Source organism: Pristiophorus japonicus, chromosome 2, assembly GCF_044704955.1.
Source record: "Pristiophorus japonicus isolate sPriJap1 chromosome 2, sPriJap1.hap1, whole genome shotgun sequence".
NCBI lineage: Eukaryota > Metazoa > Chordata > Chondrichthyes > Pristiophoridae > Pristiophorus > Pristiophorus japonicus.
Window position 1 is genome coordinate 146,252,714 of NC_091978.1, and position 18,515 is coordinate 146,271,228.

Here is an 18,515-nt window from a genome sequence, read left to right on the forward strand (position 1 = left end):
GCCTCCTATGCTGAATCATTCTATGATTCTAAGAAGTCATTAGAATAACCTACAATTTGTTCACCAAACTTCAACGTTTAAAATAGAAAAGAGAAGGCTGTGGGCTACCCTGATAGAGGTCTTAGGGGGAGGCCAAAACTAGGGGCTATGAATATAAGATAATCACTAATTAATCCAATAGGAAATTCAGGAGAAATGTCTTTACCCAGAGAGTCGTTATTGTGGAATTTGTTACCACAAGGAGTAGTTGAGGCAAATAGCATAGACTTAAGGGAAAGCGTGATAACACATGAGGGAGAAAGGAATAAAAGGTTATGCTGATAGGGTTAGATGAAGAGAGGTGGGAGAAGGCTCATGTGGAGCATAAACACCACCATGGACCAGTTGGGCAGAATGGCCTGTTTCTGTGCTGTACATTCTGTGTAATTCTATGTAAAATAATATTAGTTTATAGCAAACCTTGCCACATTGTAGTAACCTCATAACATGGTAAAGTAGATGAAGTGGTGCTGTTGCTTGTCTAGTTTTCATGAGCATCTCTTGGGATAGATCTTGACTTTGAGTGATCGTGTAAAATGGGCTGCTGACTCGCTATCACTGGTTTTAAACTATTGCAAAAGTCAAGATTTATCCCCTTGTCTCACAACATTATTGGTTCATAGTCAGCACTGGAGATGCCATTGAAGATAGAGGCTTTTTGGCTGTTAGTTGCTTTGTAGTTTACCCGCCTGTAAAGGCCAGTGAAACGATTTAACATTTATTGTCATGTAGAAACCTTCTGCATCCAATCAACAACTGGATATAGAGATTTAAGGACAAATGTACATAATGTACATTAATCATAAGAACTCAAGGTATTGTTGCTTAAATCTGAAACCAGATTGTAATCTATGTTTGGTCAATCTTTGTACTACACTAGCTGTCACAGCCAAGGGGGTAAGTGATTGGCTGGTGATTGGTGAGTAGCTTTTCTTTTTCTTTCTCTTCGATAACAGTGAGTAACTTTTAACATTGTTGTTGCCAATTTAAGTGTATCTAAGGGTTAAGTCATGGCAGGAGAGCTCGGTCACGTGATATGCTCCTCCTGTACCATGTGGGAACTCAGGGACGCTTCTGGTGTCCCTGACGACTACATCTGCGGAAAGTGTATCCGCCTCCAGCTCCTGACGGACCGCGTTGCAGAATTGGAGCTGAGGGTGGATTCACTCTGGAGCATCCACGATGCTGAGAACGATGTGAGTAGCACGTATAGCGAGTTGGTCTTACTGCAGGAGAAGGGTCCACAGCCAGATAGGGAATGGAAGACCAGCAGGAAGAGCAGTGCAAGGAAGGTAGTGCAGGGGTCCCCTGTGGTCATCCCCCTGCAAAACAGATACACCACTTTGAGTGCTGTTGAGGGGGATGACTCATCAGGGGAGGGCAGCAGCAGCCAAGTTCATGGCATCGTGGCTGGCTCTGTTGCACAGGAGGGCAGGAAAAAGAGTGGGAGAGCGATAGTGATAGGGGATTCAATTGTGAGGGGAATAGATAGGCGTTTCTGCGGCCGCAACCGAGACTCCAGGATGGTATGTTGCCTCCCTGGTGCAAGGGTCAAGGATGTCTCGGAGCGGGTGCAGGACATTCTGAAAAGGGAGGGAGAACAGCCAGTTGTTGTGGTGCACATTGGTACCAACGACATAGGTAAAAAAAGGGATGAGGTCCTACGAAATGAATTTAAGGAGCTAGGAGCTAAATTAAAAAGTAGGACCTCAAAAGTAGTAATCTCGGGATTGCTACCAGTGTCACATGCTAGACAGAGTAGGAATCGCAGGAGAGCACAGATGAATACGTGGCTTGAACAGTGGTGCAGCAGGGAGGGATTCAAATTCCTGGGGCATTGGAACCGGTTCTGGGGGAGGTGGGACCAGTACAAACCGGACGGCCTGCACCTGGGCAGGACCGGATCCAATGTCCGAGGGGGAGTGTTTGCTAGTGCTGTTGGGGAGGAGTTAAACTAATATGGCAGGGGGATGGGAACCAATGCAGGGAGACAGAGGGAAACAAAAATGAGGCAAAAGCAAAAGACAGAAAGGAGATGAGGAAAAGTGGAGGGCAGAGAAACCAAAGGCAAAGAACAAAAAGGGCCACTGTACAGCAAAATTCAAAAAGGACAAAGGGTGCTAAAAAAACAAGCCTGAAGGCTTTGTGTCTTAATGCAAGGAGTATCCGCAATAAGGTGGATGAATTAACTGTGCAAATAGATGTTAACAAATATGATGTGATTGGGATTACGGAGACGTGGCTCCAGGATGATCAGGGCTGGGAACTCAACATCCAGGGGTATTCAACATTCAGGAAGGATAGAATAAAAGGAAAAGGAGGTGGGGTAGCATTGCTGGTTAAAGAGGAGATTAATGCAATAGTTAGGAAAGACATTAGCTTGGATGATGTGAAATCTATATGGGTAGAGCTGCAGAACACCAAAGGGCAAAAAACGTTAGTGGGAGTTGTGTACAGACCTCCAAACAGTAGTAGTGATGTTGGGGAGGGCATCAAACAGGAAATTAGGGGTGCATGCAATAAAGGTGCAGCAGTTATAATGGGTGACTTTAATATGCACATAGATTGGGCTATCCAAACGGGAAGCAATACGGTCGAGGAGGATTTCCTGGAGTGCATAAGGGATAGTTTTCTAGACCAATATGTTGAGGAACCAACTAGGGGGGAGGCCATCTTAGACTGGGTGTTGTGTAATGAGAGAGGATTAATTAGCAATCTCATTGTGCGAGGCCCCTTGGGGAAGAGTGACCATAATATGGTGGAATTCTGCATTTGGATGGAGAATGAAACAGTTAATTCAGAGACCATGGTTCAGAACTTAAAGAAGGGTAACTTTGAAGGTATGAGGCGTGAATTGGCTCGGATAGATTAGTGAATGATAATTAAGGGGTTGACTGTGGATGGGCAATGGCAGACATTTAGAGAGCGCATGAATGAACGACAACAATTGTACATTCCTGTCTGGCGTAAAAATAAAAAAGGGAAGGTGGCTCAACCGTAGCTATCAAGGGAAATCAGGGATAGTATTAAAGCCAAGGAAGTGGCATACAAATTGGCCAGAAATAGCAGCGAACCCAGGACTGGGAGAAATTTAGAACTCAGCAGAGGAGGACAAAGGGTTTGATTAGGGCAGGGAAAATGGAGTACGAGAAGATGCTTGCAGGGAACATTAAGACGGATTGCAAAAGTTTCTATAGATATGTAAAGAAAAAAAGGTTAGTAAAGACAAACGTAGGTCCTCTGCAGTCAGAATCAGGGGAAGTCATAACGGGGAACAAAGAAATGCAGACCAATTGAACAAGTACTTTGGTTCGGTATTCACTAAGGAGGACACAAACAACCTTCCGGATATAAAAGGGGTCAGAGGGTCTAGTGAGGAGGAGAAACTAAGGGAAATCTTTATTAGTCGGGAAATTGTGTTGGGAAAATTGATGGGAATGATGGCAAATAAATCCCCAGGGCCTGATGGACTGCATCCCAGAGTACTTAAGGAGGTGGCCTTGGAAATAGCAGATGCATTGACAGTCATTTTCCAACATTCCATTGACTCTGGATCAGTTCCTATCGAGTGGAGGGTAGCCAATGTAACCCCACTTTTTAAAAAAGGAGGGAGAGAGAAAACAGGAAATTATAGACCGGTCAGCCTGACCTCAGTAATGGGTAAAATGATGGAATCAATTATTAAGGATGTCATAGCAGCGCATTTGGAAAGAGGTGACATGATAGGTCCAAGTCAGCATGGATTTGTGAAAGGGAAATCATGCTTGACAAAACTTCTGGAATTTTCTGAGGATGTTTCCAGTAAAGTGGACAAGGGAGAACTAGTTGATGTGGTATATTTGGACTTTCAGAAGGCTTTCGACAAGGTCCCACACAAGAGATTAATGTGCAAAGTTAAAGAACATGGGATTACGGGTAGTGTGCTGACGTGGATTGCGAATTGGTTGTCAGACAGGAAGCAAAGAGTAGGAGTAAATGGGTACTTTTCAGAATGGCAGGCAGTGACTAGTGGGGTACCGCAAGGTTCTGTGCTGGGACCCCAGCTGTTTACATTGTACATTAATGATTTAGATGAGGGGATTAAATGCAGTATCTCCAAATTTGCGGATGACACTAAGTTGGGTGGCAGTGTGAGCTGCGAGGAGGATGCTATGAGGCTGCAGAGTGACTTGGATAGGTTAGGTGAGTGGGCAAATGCATGGCAGATGAAGTATAATGTGGATAAATGTGAGGTTATCCACTTTGTTGGTAAAAACAGAGAGACAGACCATTATCTGAATGGTGACAGATTAGGAAAAGGGGAGGTGCAACGAGACCTGGGTGTCATGGTACATCAGTCATTGAAGGTTGGCATGCAGGTACAGAAGGCGGTTAAGAAAGCAAATGGCATGTTGGCCTTCATAGCGAGGGGATTTGAGTACAGGGGCAGGGAGGTGTTACTACAGTTGTACAGGGCCTTGGTGAGGCCACACCTTACGTATTGTGTACAGTTTTGGTCTCCTAACTTGAGGAAGGACATTCTTGCTATTGAGGGAGTGCAGCAAAGATTCACCAGACCGGGATGGTGGGACTGACCTATCAAGAAGGACTGGATCAACTGGGCTTATATTCACTGGAGTTCAGAAGAATGAGAGGGGACCTCATTGAAACGTTCAAAATTCTGATGGGTTTAGACAGGTTAGATGCAGGAAGAATGTTCCCAATGTTGGGGAAGTCCAGAATCAGGGGTCACAGTCTCAGGATAAGGGGTAAGCCATTTAGGACCGAGATGAGGAGAAACTTCTTCACCTAGAGAGTGGTGAACCTGTGGAATTCTCTACCACAGAAAGTAGTTGAGGCCAATTCACTAAATATATTCAAAAGTGAGTTAGATGAAGTCCTTACTACTAGGGGGATCAAGGGGTATGGCGAGAAAGCAGGAAGTGGGTACTGATGTTACATGTTCAGCCATGAACTCATTGAATGGCGGTGCAGGCTAGAAGGGCTGAATGGCCTACTCCTGCACTTATTTTCTATGTTTCTATGTTTCTATGCTTCCTCGGTGTGTTTTACATGCTTGATGTGATTGTGAGATATTATTCCTACAGGAAGATTAATAATTATCATTATCAGGAAATAATCATCAGTTGATAACCAGAAAATTCTGCCCTCAATATCTTTGTATTCTCCGTTTCTTCCTTGTTTAGCCATGAGTAATTCAGAATTTACATTCGCTATGTGACTTGCCTGGGCACAAAATATACATTTCCATTGTCTTCCTGAGCCTTCATTTGAACTAAGCCTCAGGGTTCTCTCGACTTAACCAAAATAAGCAAGTTAACAGTTGGGCACAAAACTGATTACAAAGAATTGTCTTTTTTTCTTACATGGAACAGAATTAATATTTATGTATTTTGGGCAGCTGCTATGATTTACTACCTTGACCTTCAGCAAAGAACAATGATGCGAAAGTTAATGGGGAGATGTATTAAAAATAGACAAAAGCACCTGCATGCTAATACACAAATAAATATTCCTGGGTTAAGTGTGCCATCTCCACCAAGAAATTTCATTACTTTCCGAATCCATCTTTACCAAGTAATTTTATGTTTAACCGCCATCTCTGACAGGCTGACTACAGAGTTAAATGTAAGATATAGAATGTCAGTAATGTGTTCTCTTGTACTCTTGTGCACTTGTCAATAAACTACGGTTTTCATCATCCACACTCTACCTGGGTTTCATATTGCACGAAGAATTAATGGTGAAGTTGCTATATTTTATAAAATGTATTAATTCAAGGGATGTGGATGTCACCGGAGGGCCAGCATTTATTGCCCATCCCTAATTGCCCTCGAGAAGGTGGTGATGAGCCGCCTTATTCAATGTAACTGAGTGGCTTGCTCGGCCATTTCAGAATGTAGTTAAGAGTCAACCACATTGCTGTGGGTCTGGAGTCACATATAGGCCAGACGAGGTAAGGACGGTAGATTTCCTTCCCTGAAGGACATTAATGAACCACATAGGTTTTTACAACAATCTGCTAGTTTCGTAGTCACCATTACTGAAACCAGCTTTTTATTCCAGATTTTTTAATTTCATTAACTGAATTTAAGTTCCCCAGTTTCCGTGATGGGATTTGAACTCATTTCACCGGATCGTTAGTCCAGGCCTCTGGATTACTCGTCCAGTGACATAACCACTCTGCTTATATATATATATTCCACTTAATCTTGCAAGAAGACAATTAAAACTTATTTGCTGATTTATTCAAAACTCCGTGGCCTGGAGTTTCGACTCAATTGCATTGTTTTTTTGATGCAATTCCTCCAATATCGGCATAACTGCTGCAAAAGATTACAGAATTTTAAGCACAAATTATGTTCAGCGCAAATCGAATTTCCACGGTCTGTTGCGTTAGTTTTAAAACATTGCACTAGAAGCAGGCGCTGTCCACAAAACTGGCCACACCCCCAGGGTCAATTAAGCACAATTGGGAGTTTCCGCTAATTACGCTCATTTGCGGGCCTTCGAGGAGGCTCCAAAAATTAAACTGGATATTTTGGGCGTAAGGAAAGTAATAGGTACATTTTGCAAGGTTTTGAATTTCTTTTTAAATTTTCTAAGGAACCGAATACTGTACCCAAATCTAACTAGAAAATAGTTTTGTATATTTTTTCAAAATCATTTTCAATAATTTAAAATTGGCTTACTCACAGGTGGTGGATTGACAGGTGATTTAAAATGCGTATTTTTTGTGACAAATCCATGTTCAGCTGTATTAATCAAACTTTACCAAGTTAACATTGTTAAATACGTAAGGGAATATTTTATAAAGCAAAATTAAGTAATATTAGTTTTTAAAACGCTGCCCAATTGAGCTGGTTAATGGCAGATTTTACGTTTGGTGATATGCAAATGAGATTGAGCAGAAACTCAGGGCAAAAAACACTTTTCAAAATGCTGCAATTTGCACTGGAATCGCCATTATTCCCAAATCGGAAACTCTACTACACTTTAAACCCATGGACCCGAAACATTTATAGATTATAAGTCCATGAAATTCAATACCTTTGCACTGGCAGTTAAGGCTGGTTTCGGGGAAAAAAATGGTGTCCGCCTCGCTTGCATCCACTTCAGGCCCAGCCCACGCTGGTCACCATCTTGGTAAGGGTGATAACGTGGGTGGGCCATGCATGCGCTGGCAGTATGCAATGTAGACAGTGATGTCACTCAGCATGTAACGCTGAGTTGATGCATGACCTGCCATTTTGGATGTCGCCATTCCAAACAATACCCTCTCCTAAGCATGCAAAGTTGAATGTGCATTCAGCTGCAGGAGGGACCACCCCCTCTCCTCAACCCACCAGTGCTATTTAAAGGGATACATCCAACTTGCAGGTAAGTTGATTATTTGTCTTGTACCGACTTTACAGAGTTTATATCAGTATTGGCTTGCTGGAAGGCGTTCATAACGTTAAGAGTATGCAGGGAGTGCTGCTAAATGTTGGGAAGGCGTTGGCTGCAACTGGAAGACCGCTGACTGCACCACATGCTCCCAGTCATGGGGGCTCTACTTGCAGTCCCCCTCACAATGCAGCATGACAGGGAGCTGGAGCAATGGCACAAAATACATGCTGCTTGCAGAGGGAGGAGGAGGGGGAGGGGGAGGGGGACTCACAGCAGGAAATCTTACCTACCTGGGGTCTTCAGTGAGTACTTCTCCTACCTGCAGCTAAGCCAGGAGCAGTGTATCTGTCGGCTCTGCATCACCAAGGAGGTGATCACATAACTCTGCCACCTCTTTGAACCAGACCTGCAGCCACAGAGCAGGGTGATGACGGCTCTGCCAGTGGCCATCAAGGTGATTGTGGCCATGAATTGTTTCACCAAGGAATCCTTCAAAGCTGGAACAGTCGACATTGCAAACATTTCACAGTTCGCCCTCCATCACTGCATCACAGAGGCTCTGTACTCTAGGAGAAGGAACTTCATTGTCTTCTCTCCAAACAGAGAGAAACAGGTGGAGCATGCAGGTGGCTTTGCCTGGATATTGAGCTTACCCATAGTGCAGGACACCATTGACTGCACACAAAAGGGTTTTGCAGGCACTGCAAATCAAAGGCTACCACTCACTTAATATGCAGTTCTGGTGCAACCACACCAAACACATCATGATAGTGAATGCCCGCTATCCTTGCAGCAGTCATGATGCCTTCATCCTGTGTCAGTCCACTGTGCCAGCAATCTTCCAGACACCATGTCAAACCCGAGGGTGGCTACTCGGCGACAAGGGCTATCCACTCTCAAAAAGCACCTCCAGTTTAAGAAGTGCAGACAGCCTTTCACTCTGTAGGCAACCTTTAAATACAAAGCAGACTTCCCATGATATTGATCCCCCTGTTGAGCATCGAGCCAACCAACAGCACATTTGACAATGGGCCCAAAACTGCAATCATGTTAATGAACAGGCAGCATGAATTTCACGAGCTCCCTGCAGTACTTTCAATGGCATGGGCAGGTCCCAAACCCGTGCCAATTTTTGGGCCCTATCCAATTTAGCCCACTCATGAAATATCAATTTAATAATTAAATAATGCAAGTGAGTCATACAAGTGGGTACAGGAGCAGGTCAGAAGCTGGTGATTCTATGGTAAGTGATTCACCTCCTAACTTCCCAAAGCCTTTCCACCATCTACACGGCACAAGTCAGGAGTGTGATGGAATACTCCCCACTTGCCTGGATGCGTGCAGTTCCAACAACACTCAAGAAGCTCGACACCATCCAGGATAAAGCAGCCTGCTTGATTGGTACCCCCTCCACCAAATTAAATATTCACTTCCTCCAACTCTAGTGCACCATGTCTGCAATGTGTACCATCTAAAAGATGCACTGCAGCAACTCAGCAAGGCACCTTCAACAGCTCCTCCAAAACTCACGACCTCTACTACCGAGAAGGACAAGAGCAGCAGGCACATTGGAACACCACCACATATAAGTTCCCATCCAAGTTACACACCATCCTGACTTGGAAATATATCGCTGTTTCTTTGGATCAAAATCCAGGAACTCCCTCCCCAACAGCATTGTAGGAGTACCTTCACCACATGGACTTCAGTGGTTCAAGTCGGCTCACAACCACTTTCTCCAGGGCAATTAGAGATGGACAATAAATGCTAGCCTTGCCAGCAACGCCCACATCCTGTGAATGAATAAAAAAAATAAGCAGTAACAGAATGGGGTAGGTTTTGTGCTTGGCGGTGTACCTTCGGAGTACACTGTCGGCATTCGAATAGAATAGACTTACTTGATGGGGACCCTCCTTCATAAACTTGCTCTTTGACTCTAGGGCAGCGTAATGGCCCACGGATCGCAGGGGAGCAATGTGTGCAGAAGTGTACCTAGGTCACGTGGGCCTGGTGCTCCAATCAGTGGAAGCGCCGAGTTTCCTACTACATTTCTTGTAATTGAAGAGCAGGTTACAGTGATAGAGCGAGGAGTTAATGGCCCGGAACTGACCGCAAATTAAACATATGCTGCTTTGTCTCTCTCACTTTGGATGTATTTTCAGAATAATTATAAGGACTAGGAGAATAAAAATTCCTAAATGACTCTCTCTCTCTCTCTCTCTCTCTCTCTCCCACTCACACACACACACACACACGCACACACAGATGCACCTAAAAAAATTATTTGGGAATTAATTCTTACATCTAATTTAGGAATTAGAGTTCTGATAAATCGTTCAAACTCTGTAAAAATTCATATAAAATACATCAATAAGAAGCGGAAATATCTGACAGTATTAACGTGGACAAGTGATGCAAACATAAATACAACAGAACCCAAACAAAGATCAGAAGATGTGGAATTAGTTATTGTAAAAACACAGAAATACTAATATTATAATAATCTGCGCTGATGTTATAGTAATATGATCACGTTAGTAACCATGGATCTGAAAAATGTGCACATAATCATTGGAGGTGTTTCTGATGGTTTTACAATTCATTACATCACATTCTGCAGCAAATAGATGCGTAATTGCAATTAGCCCAACCCTGTGCCAGCAATTGAGATTTCCAATAAGGAGCTTGACAAATCGTAACTTGACAAGTGCATGCGGAAATCCCGAACTAGCGGTCCTTTTCAAAGGCAGTATGAAGGCGTACTCTGAGAGTATACCGTCATAAACACCGCAAAGTCTGGCCCATAGTATTAATTTGTAAGATTGTGTCTTTTTGAGCATCTTCCACACATCTGGAAAACCTATAATAAATTAACATTCTTCAAACCTGTTTTCCGTATACATTATTAAGTAAAGTTGAATCAGTTCCTGAAGTGTTTGGGGAATCAACATCTGATCAGAAGATCACAGAACATCTGATCAGTGATGAGTAAGAATCAATAAAATCAGTTGTAAATTTAAAAAAAGATGTTTTTTTCAGACTTCATTTTTCACATAAAAATCAAGAAAAAAGTTGGTGGGAATAAACAGGGCTCCAAAAAACCTGGGTAACATAAGAACATAAGAACATAAGAACATAAGAACATAAGAATTAGGAACAGGAGTTGGCCATCTAGCCCCTCGAGCCTGCTCCGCCATTCAACAAGATCATGGCTGATCTGGCCGTGGACTCAGCTCCACTTACCCGCCCGCTCCCCGTAACCGTTAATTCCCTTATTGGTTAAAAATCTATCTATCTGTGACTTGAAAACATTCAATGAGCTAGCCTCAACTGCTTCCTTGGGCAGAGAATTCCACAGAGTCACAACCCTCTGGGAGAAGAAATTCCTTCTCAACTCGGTTTTAAATTGGCTTCCCCGTATTTTGAGGCTGTGCCCCCTAGTTCTAGTCTCCCCGACCGGTGGAAACAATCTCTCTGCCTCTATCTTGTCTATCCCTTTCATTATTTTAAATGTTTCTATAAGATCACCCCTCATCCTTCTGAACTCCAACGAGTAAAGACCCAGTCCACTCAATCTATCATCATAAGGTAACCCCCTCATCTCCGGAATCAGCCTCGTGAATCATCTCTGTACCCCCTCCAAAGCTAATAATATCCTTCCTTAAGTAAGGTGACCAGAACTGCACGCAGTACTCCAGGTGCGGCCTCACCAATACCCTATACAGTTGCAGAAGGACCTCCCTGCTTTTGGACTCTATCCCTCTCGCAATGAAGTCCAACATTCCATTCGCCTTCCTGTTTACCTTTTGCACCTGCAAACTAACTTTTTGGGATTCATGCACAAGGACCCCCAGGTCCCTCTGCACCGCAGCATGTTGTAATTTCTCCCCATTCAAATAATATTCCCTTTTACTGTTTTTTTCCCAAGGTTGATGACCTTACACTTTCCGACATTGTATTCCATCTGCCAAACCTTAGCCCATTCGCTTAACCTATCTAAATCTCTTTGCAGCCTCTCTGTGTCCTCTACACAACCCGCTTTCTCACTAATCTTTGTGTCATCTGCAAATTTTGTTATACTACACTCTGTCCCCTCTTCCAGGTCATCTATGTATATTGTAAACAGTTGTGGTCCCAGCACCGATCCCTGTGGCACACCACTAACCACCAATTTCCAACCCGAAAAGGACCCATTTATCCCAACTCTCTGCTTTCTGTTAGCCAGCCAATTCTCTATCCATGCTAATACATTTCCACTGACTCTGCGTACCTTTATCTTCTGCAGTAACCTTGTGTGTGGCACCTTATCGAATGCATTTTGAAAATCTAAATACACCACATCCATCGGTACACCTCTATCCACCATGCTCATTATATCCTCAAATTTGGAGAGCTTTTTTTTAATATATTTCTCTATACAAAAAAAATGCCAGTGAATTTATTCTACTCAATACAATTACAAATTAAATCACTGAAAACATGGGAGAATAATTTATGGGCCTAGAAATTTACTTGGGCGTAACGCAAAAAGTGCGGTATCAGATTGGCCGCCCATTACACAAAGCGCCTGATATTCATATTCATCAGGCACTGTGTATAATGAGCAGCTGATCTGATACTGTCCATTTTGAGCTACCGCCCAAGATGAATCTCTCGGCCTCTGACTTTATCTGAAAAGATTAGTTGGGTACTTCTACTCCATTAATAGAAAGATTTTTGCACTCTAGGGGAAACAAGGGATATGGGATTGGGCAGGAAAGTGGAGTTTCCTGGGAGGACAGACGCACAAACACTAGCGTCCTCATCCAGGCCAACATCCCCAGCATTGAAGCACTGACCGCACTTGATCAGCTCCGCTGGGCAGGCCACATAGTTCGCATGCCAGACACGAGACTCCCAAAGCAAGCGCTCTACTCGGAACTCGTCGATGGCAAACGAGCCAAAGGTGGGCAGAGGAAACGTTACAAGGACACCTTTGAAGCCTCCCTGATAAAGTGCGACATCCCCACTGACACCTGGGAGTCCTTGGCCATAGACTGCCCTAAGTGGAGGAAGTGCATTCGGGAGGGCGCTGAGCTCCTTGAGTATCGTTGCCGAGAGCATGCAGAAATCAAGTGCTGGCAGCGGAATGAGCGTGCGGCAAACCAGGCTCCTGCCCACCCTTTCTCTCAACCACTATCTGTCCCACCTGTGACAGAGACTGTGGTTCTCATATTGGACTGTACAGCCACCTAAGAACTCATGCTAAGAATGGAAGCAAGTCTTCCTCGATTCTGAGGGACTGCCTGTGATGGTGATGATGGAGTTTAGGTCGAAAATCAGCCACAATATTGAATGGCGGAGCAGGCTCGAAAGGCCGTATGGCTTACTCCTGCTCCTAATTCTTATGGTCTTATAAAAATAATCATGCAGAATCATTTGAACTGACACCATTATACACTAGCTAAAGACAGTGGATAAAGAATATCTTTTGACTCAGGGGCAGTCAGGTCCTAAAAAGGAAAATGAAAAAAATCGACATTTCTTATTTTTCAGTTAGGAACGAGGCCATATAGTCACTTTTAATTGTCCCATGTTGATTTCCAGATTAAGAATTCCCTAACTTACCCAATACATGACCTGTAGGTGTACGCACCGTCAACTGAGGTCAGTGAGGGTGACTGAAGAGCACAAAGTTCTAATCAGCCCAAATGACAAAGACTTCATGGCCTAGAAATTCAAGTATGCAGGAAACCTGCCCGTGTCACTGCGGGCCAAAGTAAATGGCTGCTCGCAATAATAGCACAGAAAGACCGGTATTTTAGCGCAGTGCAAAATCTGTAGTGCAACACCCTTGCAAGTGCAGGAGTTGCAACGCCTGCCCTTTTACCTCCTTTCTTCCCACTGTCTCGGGCCCCAAGCACTCCTTCCAGCTGAAACAGCGAATTACTTGTACTTCTTTCAATTTAGTATACTGTATTCGCTGCTCACAATGTGGTCTCCTCTACATTTGGGAGACCAAGCGCAGATTGGGTGATTGATTTGCAGAATAGCTCCGCTCAGTCCATAAACGTGACCACGAGCTTCCGGTCGCCTGTCACTTTAATTCTCGACTCCACTTCTACTATGATCCCTCCGTCATCAGCCTCTTATACTGTTCCAATGAAACTCAACACAAGCTCGAGGAGCAGCACCCCATCGTTCGTTTAGGCACTTTACAGCCTTCTGGACTCAACATCGAGTTCAACAATTTCAAACCCTAACCTCTGCCCATATTTCGTTCTTTTTTTCTGTTTTTTTCTCTTTCCCACAGCAGCTGACGATGATTCTGCCATTTATACTCTATCTAGACGCATCTTTTGCTTCTTGACTTGCCCCATTACTATCTCCTTTTGCCTTGCACCATCATTCCTTTGGTCTTTTAATCTCTTCTGCCTTCCACCCTATCACAGACCTTCCCCTTTGTTCTTTCCTCCACTCCCCCCTTTCCCTGCCTCTACACTCGCTTAAAACCTGTTACATCTCTAACTTTTTCCAGTTCTGATGAAGAGTCATCGACCTGAAACGTTAACTCTGTTTCTCTCTCCCCAGATGCTGTCTGACCTGCTGAGTTTTTCCAGCATTTTCTATTTTTATTTCAGAGTCCAGCATCTGTAGTATTTTGCTTTTGATCCAAGAAATCCAACTTGCCCAGACAGTGGTTGACCAAGAAGATGGAGAGGAGAGAGAAGAAGAAGAAAAAGAAAAGGAAAAAGAAGAAACACCGTTACTCAATTTCACACTCCCAGCCACCAGCTCCTCAAGGTCATCCTGCAAGGCTTTCTACAGCCTTACCGCTCTGAAAGTCAGCAGCCTTCCAACAGCCATGCTGCAGCCACTGGGGTAGCACTGTGTGGACATCACTAAGATAGGCAAAGGCACACGCAAGACCGTCACTTAAGGATGGCACAAGGGCAATAAGTTGATTTTTTGATGTAATATTGGATGCATAAAGTTAAATTGTTGGATTGAAAAGTTTGCTTTGTGGTGTCTTTTATTTCAGCAATGTATGAGTTCCAGATACCCACCACCCTCTGGGTGAAGAAATTTCCCCTCAAATCCCCTCTAAACCTCCTACCAATGACTTTAAATCTATGCCCCCTGGTTGGTGACCCTTCTGCTCAAGGAAATAGATCATTCCTATCCACACTAGGCCCCTCATAATTTTATACACCTCAATAAGGTCTCCCTTCAGCCTCCTCTGTTCCAAAGAAAACAACCCCAGCCTATCCAATCTTTCCTCATGGCTAAAATTCTAAAGTCCAGGCAACATCCTCGTAAATCTCCTCTGTACCTTCTCCAGTGCAATCACATGTTTCCTGTAATGCAGTGACCAGAACTGCATACAGTACTCTAGCTGTGGCCTAATTAGTGTTTTGTACAGTTCAAGCATAACATTCCTACTCTTATATTCTATGCCTCAGCTAATAAAGGCAAGTATTCTGTATGCGTTCTTAACCACCTTATCTACCTGGCCTGCTACCTTCAGGGATCTGTGGACATGAACTCCAAGGTCCCTCTGTTCCTCTACACTTCTCAGTGTCCTACCATTTAATGTGTATTCCTTTGCCTTGTTAGCCCGCCCCAAATGCATTGCATCATACTTCTCCAGTTTGAATTTCATTTGCCACTGTTCTGCCCACATGTCCAGTTGATTGATGTGTTCCTGCAGTCCATGGCTTTCTTCTTCATTATCAACCACACAGCCAATTTTTGTATCATCTGCAAACTTCTTAATCACACCCCCTACATTCAAGTCCAAATTGTTGATATATACCACAAAAACCAAGGGACCTAGTACTGAGCCCTGTGGAACCCCACTGGAAACAGCCTTCCAGTCAGAAAAACACCCATCAGCCATTACCCCTTGCTTCCTGCCTCTGAGCCAATTTTGGATCCAACTTGCCACTTTGCCTTGGACCCCATGGGCTTTTACTTTCGTGACCAGTCTGCCATGTGGGACTTTATCAAAAGCCTTGCTAATATATCAGCAGATCACTATCTCAAATGTACTTCCCTCATCGACCTTCCTTGTTACCTTTCAGAAATACTAGGGGACCAAGGGTCTAGCGAGAAGGAGGAACTGAAGGAAATCCTTATTAGTCAGGAAATTGTGTTAGGGAAATTGATGGGATTGAAGGCTGATAAATCCCCGGGGCCTGATAATCTGCACCCAGACTATTTAAGGAAGTGGCCCGAGAAATAGTGGACGCATTGGTGGTCATTTTCCAACAGTCTATAGACTCTGGATCAGTTCCTATGGATTGGAGGGTAGCTAATGTAACCCCACTTTTTAAAAAAGGAGGGAGAGAGAAAACAGGGAATTATAGACTGGATAGCCTGACATTGGTAGTGGGGAAAATGTTGGAATCAATTATTAAAGATGTAATCGTAGCGCATTTGGAAAGCAGTGACAGGATCGGTCCGAGTCAGCATGGATTTATGAAAGGGAAATCATGCTTGACAAATCTTCTAGAATTTTTTGAGGATGTAATAAATAGTAGAGTGGACAAGGGAGAACCAGTGGATGTGGTGTATTTGGACTTTCAAAAGTCTTTTGACAAGGTCCCACAAAAGAGATTAATGTGCAAAATTAAAGCACATGGTATTGGGAGTAATGTATTGATGTGGATAGAGAACTGGTTGGCAAACAGGAAGCAACGAGTAGGAATAAACGGGTCCTTTTCAGAATGGCAGGCAGTGACTAATGGGGTACCGCAAGGTTCAGTGCTGGGACCCCAGCTATTTACAATATATATTAATGATTTAGACAAAGGAATTGAATGTAATATCTCCAAGTTTACAGATGACACTAAGCTGGGTGAGCTGTGAGGAGGATGCTAAGAGGCTGCAGGGTGACTTGGACAGGTTAGGTGAGTGGGCAAATGCATGGCAGATGCAATATAATGTAGATAAATGTGAGGTTATCCACTTTGATGGCAAAAATAGAAAGGCAGAATATTATCTGAATGGTGACAGATTAGGATAAGGGGAGTTGAAACGAGACCTGGATGTCATGGTACATCAGTCATTGAAAGTTGGCATGCAGGTACAGCAGGCGGTGAAGAATGCAAATGGCATGTTGGCCTTCATAGCTAGAGGATTTGAGTATAGGAGCAGGGAGGTCTTACTGCAGTTGTACAGGGCCTTGGTGAGGCCACACCTTGAATATTGTGTTCAGTTTTGGTCTCCTAATCTGAGGAAGAACATTCTTGCTATTGAGGGAGTGCAGCGAAGATTCACATGACTGATTCCCGAAATGGCAGGACTGACATATGAAGAAAGACTGGATCGACTAGAAATCACTGGAATTTAGAAGAATGAGAGGGGATCTCATAGAAACATATAACATTCTGATGGGATTGGACAGGTTAGATGCAGGAAGAATGTTCCCGATGTTGGGGAAGTCCAGAACCAGGGGTCACAGTCTAAGGATAAGGGGTAAGCCATTTAGGACCGAGATGAGGAGAAACTTCTTCACTCAGAGAATTGTGAACCTGTGGAATTCTCTACCACAAAGTTGTTGAGGCCAGTTCATTAGATATATTCAACAGGGAGTTAGATGTGGCCCTTACAGCTAAAGGGATCAAGGGGTATGGAGAGAAAGCAGAAATGGGGTACTGAAGTAGCATGATCAGCCATGATCATATTGAATGGTGGTGCAGGCTCGAGGGGCTGAATGGCCTACTCCTGCACCTTTTTTCTATGTTTCTATGTTTACCTCTTCAAAAAATTTAATAAGTTAGTCAGACACGACCTTCTCTTAACAACTCCATGATGACTGTCTTTGATTAATCCGTGCCTTTCTAAATGACCTGGCATTATGGCATGCCGAAGCATCCATGTTGACAGTTGTGGCATCAAGTTAGGCGTTGCACGTCTATTGACATCACGATGTGCTAATTTACATTTGAGAGACCAGCGCTGTCAACAGCAGTGTTGTGGCCCACACCAAAATGGCAGCTGTCGTGTCTCACGCCGGAAGCAACCAGAAGCTGCTTCCAGTAAACCAGCATTAATAGCGGTGCAAAAGCAAGCAATTTCTAGGTTTATAACCCTTGTGTGTACTTATGATACCTGATTAAGCATACAGGCAAATTAAAAGGTTCGAAGGCCCTTTATAACAGGAATTATTAGAATATTAAATCCTCCCAAGCATCGTGATACAGATATTTTTCAGCTGATCAAAAATTCAACTCTTCTACTAAGATGTATGAGAAATTCAGAATTCTAGCACCTTGTGGTCATAATCTCATATACTTATGTAAGACTATGTTGACTTCCTAATATGTTGTTTTATGTTTGGTTTGGAATGAAAGGAGTCATGCTTTTAAACATCAAAGTGAAAATATTTCTTCAAGATGTTTCTGCAGTGAATTTATTTGCAATACTGTGAAGGCTGTTTTTTTAAGGCCTTGTCCTTGACAAACAAACAACTATCTCTCCAAGCACAGGATGCAACAGTAGCATTAAAAAAAGAGCAAAATATTGGCAAACATTTTCCAACGTACAGTTTTTAAAAAATTATATTTACCTCGACACTGTCAGGAAATACAGATGCAACAGCCCTGCAGACCACTAGGGATCAGAGATACGTTTGTCCCTATACAAGCAGAGAATGTGAATGTAACACCCTGCACTGCCACAAAACCACCATGAATCAGAGATGCACTTGTCACTAGAACCCCAGTTTATACAGAGCTAACTGTGGGAAGGCCAGGGGTGTCCTGCTTTATTTATTTGCCCACATTCCAAAGGGGAATATAATTGGCGTCACTACAGCATAAGCCAGCACAGTTCATTTCATAGGTATTATTACTCAGATTACTGTGGGGATTTAATGATCATTTTTTATTTTTTTACGACAGGGATTGAAAGATATTGTTATGGCAGAAAGCGGGAGAACCACTGTAAAAATTTACTCCAATGCTTCCACCTTTCTAGTACGCCTCTCTGGTAGAGCATTGTTAATTCAGTAACAGTGTTTTTTGTGCCTAGAATTCCATTTTTTGGTTTGATTGCAGAATTGTGTGTGTTTTGTATCAACGTAGAAAATGACAAAAGTTGTT

General features: G+C 43.3%; 1 protein-coding gene and 1 long non-coding RNA gene across 3 annotated transcripts in view; both read left to right on the plus strand.

The window, feature by feature from the left end:
* LOC139232496 (uncharacterized) overlaps positions 1–14,421 on the plus strand; it is a 160,660-nt gene extending 146,239 nt beyond the window's left edge. The window contains exon 2 of the long non-coding RNA XR_011588019.1: positions 14,049–14,421. This is a non-coding gene — a long non-coding RNA (uncharacterized lncRNA). The remainder of the gene's footprint in view (positions 1–14,048) is intronic.
* Positions 1–18,515, plus strand: part of LOC139232499 (zeta-sarcoglycan) — an 817,822-nt gene that overhangs the window by 351,834 nt on the left and 447,473 nt on the right. The gene's annotated exons all lie outside the window — the stretch shown is intronic.